This window comes from Lichenostomus cassidix, chromosome 29 (genome assembly GCF_008360975.1).
Source record: "Lichenostomus cassidix isolate B80296 chromosome 29, HeHo_3.0, whole genome shotgun sequence".
In the NCBI taxonomy this organism is placed as follows: Eukaryota; Metazoa; Chordata; class Aves; order Passeriformes; family Meliphagidae; genus Lichenostomus; species Lichenostomus cassidix.
This window is the reverse complement of record NC_139509.1, coordinates 3,559,550-3,566,557: the sequence shown is the minus strand read 5'-3', so window position 1 is coordinate 3,566,557 and position 7,008 is coordinate 3,559,550. Positions and strand designations below refer to the sequence as shown.

The window sequence follows — 7,008 nt, the reverse complement described above, 5'->3', positions numbered from 1 at the left end:
TCAGCACCCGGTCGGTCGCCAGGCTTCCTTCCCTGAGGTGCCGTGGTGTCACAGGGGGAGCCTGGCTTCCAACGGAGTTCCACAGCGTCAACACACCGGGGTCTCCATGGTGCCCGCCACGGGGTGCCAACGCACGGGCGGTCCCGCCGCCGTGTCACAATGGCCCCCGGCTTGCACGGGCCCTAGGCTGCCAGTTGGCCCTTGGCTGCAGGAGCGGGTGGCTGGGTGGCCGGGAGCTGCAGGCCCGAGGGGGGCCCTGGGGCGGGAAAGCGGCAGGGGTGATCCGATGGCCTGCACACCGTGCTGCAGCTGCCCGTGCCGGGTGACACTGGGCCCCCGTGCGAGCCAAGGCAGGCAGCCCTCTCCGGCGAAGAGCCCGTGCCGTGCCGCCGCGCTCCAGCAGCTCCCTGCAAAGGCCGGCTTGGGCAGCTTGGGGGCCCAAAAGCCAGTGGCAGGCCGTCTGCTGCTCCCATTTCTGTGGAGAGGTGGGCCAGAAATGTCCCAACTGGGGGAGAGGGGGGGAACAGGACGGGAAAGGTGTCCCTTTCCTACAGTCACTGCCATTCCGGGAAGACAGCCAGAGTTGGGAGGGGCGACGTGGAGCAGAGGGGAAGCTGGGAGGAGCAGGCTGTGCAGCAAAGGCCCCATTTGTGCAAGTGGTTCTTGTGGAGAGCTTTTGGATAGATTCTGGATGAAAGTTAGATGCAGATTTGGGGGCTCGATCTGAATGGTGGTGCCGAAGTGCGCGGATAAGAGGCACGAAAAGAGCGAGGGAAGTGGCGTGATCTCGTTTTGCATGGGTTTTTGTCTTCTAGTTGTTCCAGGAGCAGAGGTTTTCTTCCCCGTGGAGCTGTGAACGGCGGCTTCTCTGTCCGTACCTTTGCCTTCGGCGAGGCTGACGGGGACCTGGAATGGTCCTTTCGACTTTGTTTCTAAAGTCCCTCTTTTTCCGTTTGGCAGAGATTCAGTCTCGGGCCTGGACCAGGCGGGCAGGTGCATCTGGAGGACGGGACGAATATCTCCGCAGCTTGTGCAAAGCGGAACTTCCAAGCTGTTCGATACCTCGGCAAGGTAAGCAACTTTCTCAGCTGGGTACTTTTCTTGTCATAGACACCATTTGACCCGCAGCGCCGGCCGTGCACTGAATGTTTCACGAGGACTTGTGCTGGCTCTCCGCCTCGGTTGTATGGGGATTTTCAGGAAGGCTAGAGGCAAGGCCTGAGCATAGGCCTGGGATGCTTTTCACCAGTTGCACTTGTCAGCGTTCCACTAGCTTCCGTAGCTTGCCAGTGGTTCCAGTGACGCTGCTTGCGTCAGCTTCCCTAGCTGAAGTCAGCACCCGGTCGGTCGCCAGGCTTCCTTCCCTGAGGTGCCGTGGTGTCACAGGGGGAGCCTGGCTTCCAACGGAGTTCCACAGCGTCAACACACCGGGGTCTCCATGGTGCCCGCCACGGGGTGCCAACGCACGGGCGGCCCCGCCGCCGTGTCACAATGGCCCCAGGCTGCCAGTTGGCCCTTGGCTGCAGGAGCGGGTGGCTGGGTGGCCGGGAGCTGCAGGCCTGAGGGGGGCCCTGGGGCGGGAAAGCGGCAGGGATGATGCGATGGCCTGCACACCGTGCTGCAGCTGCCCTTGCCGGGTGACACTGAGCCCCCGTGTGAGCCAAGGCAGGCAGCCCTCTCCAGCTAAGAGCCCGTGCCGTGCCGCCGCGCTCCAGCAGCTCCCTGCAAAGGCCGGCTTGGGCAGCTTGGGGGCCCAAATGCCAGTGGCAGGCCGTCTGCTGCTCCCATTTCTGTGGAGAGGTGGGCCAGAAATGTCCCAACTGGGGGAGAGGGGGGGAACAGGACGGGAAAGGTGTCCCTTTGCTACAGTTACTGCCATTCTGGGAAGACAGCCAGAGTTGGGAGGGGCGACGTGGAGCAGAGGGGAAGCTGGGAGGAGCAGGCTGTGCAGCAAAGGCCCCATTTGTGCAAGTGGTTCTTGTGGAGAGCTTTTGGATAGATTTTGGATGAAAGTTAGATGCAGATTTGGGGGCTCGATCTGAATGGTGGTGCCGAAGTGCGCAGATAAGAGGCACGAAAAGAGCGAGGGAAGTGGCGTGATCTCGTTTTGCATGGGTTTTTGTCTTCTAGTTGTTCCAGGAGCAGAGGTTTTCTTCCCCGTGGAGCTGTGAACGGCGGCTTCTCTGTCCGTACCTTTGCCTTCGGCGAGGCTCACGGGGACCTGGAATGGTCCTTTTGACTTTGTTTCTAAAGTCCCTCTTTTTCCGTTTGGCAGAGATTCAGTCTCGGGCCTGGAGCAGGCGGGCAGGTGCATCTGGAGGACGGGACGAATATCTCCGCAGCTTGTGCAAAGCGGAACTTGCAAGCTGTTCGATACCTCGGCAAGGTAAGCAACTTTCTCAGCTGGGTACTTTTCTTGTCATAGACACCATTTGACCTGCACGGCCCACCGTGCACTGAATGTTTCACGAGGACTTGTGTTGGCTCTCCGCCTCGGTTGTATGGGGATTTTCAGGAAGGCTAGAGGCAAGGCCTGAGCATAGGCCTGGGATGGTTTTCACCAGTTGCACTTGTCAGCGTTCCACTAGCTTCCGTAGCTTGCCAGTGGTTCCAGTGACGCTGCTTGCGTCAGCTTCCCTAGCTGAAGTCAGCACCCGGTCGGTCGCCAGGCTTCCTTCCTGAGGTGCCGTGGTGTCACAGGGGGAGCCTGGCTGCCAACGGAGTTCCACAGCGTCAACACACCGGGGTCTCCATGGTGCCCGCCACGGGGTGCCAACGCACGGGCGGCCCCGCCGCTGTGTCACAATGGCCCCCGGCTTGCACGGGCCCCAGGCTGCCAGTTGGCCCTTGGCTGCAGGAGCGGGTGGCTGGGTGGCCGGGAGCTGCAGGCCCGAGGGGGGCCCTGGGGCGGGAAAGCGGCAGGGATGATGCGATGGCCTGCACACCGTGCTGCAGCTGCCCGTGCCGGGTGACACTGGGCCCCCGTGCGAGCCAAGGCAGGCAGCCCTCTCCGGCGAAGAGCCCGTGCCGTGCCGCCGCGCTCCAGCAGCTCCCTGCAAAGGCCGGCTTGGGCAGCTTGGGGGCCCAAAAGCCAGTGGCAGGCCGTCTGCTGCTCCGATTTCTGTGGAGATGTGAGCCAGAAATGTCCCATTTGGAGGAAAGGGGGGGAACAGGCGGGGAATTGTGCCCCTTTGCTACAGTTACGGCCATAACGGGAAGACAGCCAGAGTTGGGAGGGGCGAAGTGGAGCGGAGGGAAACTGTGAAGAGCAGGCTGTGCAGCAAAGCCCCCATTTGTGCACGTGATTCTTGTGTAGTCCTTTTGGATAGATTTGGGATGAGAGTGATATGCAGATTTGGGGGCTCAATCTGAATCGTGGTGCCGAAGTTCAAGGATAGAAGGCACGAAAAGAGTGACGAAAGTGGCGTGATCTCGTTTTGCATGGGTTTTTGTCTTCTAGTTGTTCCAGGAGCAGAGGTTTTCTTCCCTGTGGAGCAGTGAACGGTGGCTTCTCTGTCTGTAACTTTGCCTTCGGCGAGGCTGACGGGGACCTGGAATGGTCCTTTCGACTTTGTTTCTAAAGTCCCTCTTTTTCCGTTTGGCAGAGATTCAGTCTCGAGCCTGTACCAGATGGGCAGGTGCATCTTGAGAACGGGACGAATATCTCCGCAGCTTCTGCAACGCGGAACTTGAAAGCTGTTCGATACCTCGTCAAGGTAAGCTACTTTCTCAGCTGGGCACTTTTCTTCTCATAGGCACCATTTGACCTGCCCGGCCCACCGTGCACTAAATGTTTCATGAGGACTTGTGTTGTCTCTCTGCCTCAGTTGTATGCAGAGTTTCAGTAAGGCTAGAGGCAAGGCCTGAGCATATGCCTTGGATGGTTTTCAGCAGTTGCACTTGTCAGCGTTCCACTAGCTTCCATAGCTTGCCCGTGGTTCCAGTGACGCTGCTTGCGTCACCTTCCTTGGCTGAAGTCAGCAGCCCATCTCTAGGCTTCCTTTCCCTAGGTGCCGTGGTGTCTTTGTGTTACAGTAAATGGAAGTTAAGTGTTGTTGGTCTGTTAAATTTTTATGTTTGAAGTAAAATTTTTCTTAAATTGCTAATAAACTTTTAGGCCATATGCCTTTTTTCCTTACCTTACTGTCCTTTTGTCACACACGCTCTCTGAGTTTGGGGGAGGGCCTAGAATTTTTCTCCATCACTGTTACTAAGCAAGAAATAGTTGAATGCTTTAGAGCCATCAAGTCTTTTGTAAAAGACAAGAGGTGTGCTTGGGCAGGGCAGGGTAAGGGAAGAGCCGGCCCTTGGAATGCTCTGTCATGGTTCGGACACTAGGAGGAAAAGCTGCTCTTTGTTTTTTCGGCTGCAACCAGAGGTAATCCAACTGTGCCCTGTTTTTCTCTTCTCCTGGCTGGGTGAGCTTTGATTCAACCTTTTTTCCCACTGGGAAGGGCATGTTTCCCCAGGCTGCGTTTTTCTCGCAGCTGCTGCTGGGAGAGTCCAGCTGCCTCTGCTGCCTGCCCCTGCCCTCTGCCGCACAAGACCACGGCGTCTGCTGTGACTGCAGAAATCCTTGCTACCTCACTAGCTAGCCAGGGAGAGAGAGCCAGCTCCTGCTGCCCTGCTGCCCTGCTTTCTCGCTGCTCCGAGCTGCTTTGCCCCCCTGCACGCTTCTCAGCCTGCCCGCCATTACCAGCTTCCTGGGGCTGACCTGACCCTGCGCCACAGCGCCACCTGCAGCCGCTTGGGAGTCATCGCACCTGCCCTGCCCGGCCAGGAGCTCAACAGCACCCCTGCTGCTTGCAACCGTGATTACACCACATGGGAAAAGGCTTGGCAGCTCACAAGTCATCTGCTATTGGTTTTCTGGTTCTAGTTGTGGTTGCTATTATTGTTATTGCTTGTTTATAGATACTAGTAAAGAACTGATACTCCTTTTTTCCGATACCTTTGCCTGAAAGCCTTTGATTTACAAAATTAAATAATTCGGAGGGAGGGGAAAAAAAATCACATTCTCTGTCCTAAGGGAGGGTTCAACCTCTCTTGGCAGACACCTGTCTTTCAAACCGAGACACACGCTCAGAGATCTTCATGGCTCATTTCTCTTTTGATTGCCTGTTTTTTTTTTCTTTGTTGTTGCTTGTTTTTCCCAGTGTGCCTTTACTATTTTGTAAGTAATAGGGTGAATCTTGTCAATGGACTTTGTTGTGCTGTCAGTTAATATTAAATCTGGTTTTTGCTGATATCCCTGCTGATGATTTTTTAAATGATCTCAAATTCTCTTTTGTAACCTTGGATCCAGGAAATTCGAAGAAATTCTTGGTCCTGGGCCCAAATACTTTTGAGCAGAATGCATTTGAAATTAAAGCACCAGATTCTAATTTGCTCGCCTTGGCTACTCAAGGATGTGGTGTTAAATACCCCACAAAAAAAAAAAAAATTAACCAATGCCTGTAGTATAACCTGTGAAATTGTTTATAGTGAATGAAAGAAATGAGAGATGGATTAATTGAGACTGCTCCCCCATCATATAAAAATGTGATAGTAAGACTTTCAATTAATAAAGTGGGAAATCCTGTGGATGACATAATTGAAAAAATACAGCAGCTAGATGACCTTGAGGAGTGGAAAGCCCAGAGAAGTGCTGGGGATCGAGAAAATGTACCTATGAGGCTTTATTGACGCCACATGGTGGCTACATGCCAGAGTTAAAATTCCAGGAGGAGATGCAGAAATACAGGCAACTGTAAATCATTTGTTTCAAGCAAGTATTTGTCTATTTTGCTTTCACCCCTGCTCTAGTAGCAAGTGAATTTTTAATGTTAAATTCTGTACATCCACAGCACGGAGTGTCCTTACAAGTTGCTCTTTTTTATGTGTTTTTCCAGTCAAAGTGTAACATGTAATTTGTGTTTCAGTCTTCTAGAGTGGAGATTTCATTATATGAATCTTAAAAGTATGTGCTGCAAGTCCTGGGGATGGCAGAAAAAAAAATTATTTGCAATAGGGCTGGAAAACTACAGTAAGCAGAACTTCCAGAGTGCAGGCTGGCATGTTCTGTCTTTGGAGAAGAGCTGTTAGTGAGCTGTCAGCAGAGCTGCGCTTATGCTTTGACGTAAACAGAGCTAGCTGATTTCCTTCACAGGAAAACTGGAGAGCAGAGTAACCAGGTGACCTCTACCTGGGAGATTGTCAAGGAGCTAAGCATGATGTAAACATGTCCACCGAGGTCTCCTGGTGTGATGTGGTTCATCTGCTGAAAGATATAGTCATACTGGGGTATTGCAGGATACAAAGGTGAATACCCAGCTCCTACAGCAGTTTTCTAGAGTTGTTAGTGTTTCCAATGTAAATCACCAGGTTTCAACAGGTCTGAAAATTATGGCCTTTGCTGTTTTCATAGCCTTGATCACAAGCCTACCCACAAGGAAAATAAGGCTTAGAGCAGCACAAGAAACTTCAAAAATATTTTCACACCTTGATATATAACTTTTTAATAGCATTACTCTGTTCATAATCACAACTTTAAGTAATTTTCATACTTTTTCTATTTTTTGTGATTTGTAACATTGTACTGATCTGCCTTCACTCTTAATTTGAAACAAAACTCAGTTCATATTTTTCACCATCATTAAATAAAACTATTGTTCTGGAAATTATCTTTCCCCTCCTTCACAGTGGATGCCAGTGTTGAAACAACACTCTCAATTGTCCCTACTGACTGTACTTTATTTATCGTTGTGGAATAATTTTGGTGCATATGGACTGAATGCCTTTGGTTAAAACTAAAATCCTCCTAATCAAAAGCATCTTTGTGTAAGGGGAAGATAAAGAAAGCAAGATTTCAGACGTATGTTAGCTTGTATTTTACAATAATTTTATATTCATTTCAGAGGACTTATAAAAGTTGCACTGTTTTAAACAATAAAAAAATTAAAAGCCATTCACTTGAAGCACTCAAAACACAGGTTCTTCTACCCGTATTCTCCCTACTGGAAGTATGGG

At 52.0% G+C, this 7,008-nt stretch overlaps 1 long non-coding RNA gene across 1 annotated transcript; it reads left to right on the top strand.

Moving 5' to 3' along the window:
* Nucleotides 1-216: 216 nt before the first annotated feature.
* On the top strand, nucleotides 217-3,712 carry LOC146426002 (uncharacterized). Its single transcript, XR_014846387.1, has 3 exons — nucleotides 217-485; nucleotides 961-1,071; nucleotides 3,461-3,712. It is a non-coding gene; the product is annotated as an uncharacterized LOC146426002 (long non-coding RNA).
* Nucleotides 3,713-7,008: the final 3,296 nt, after the last annotated feature.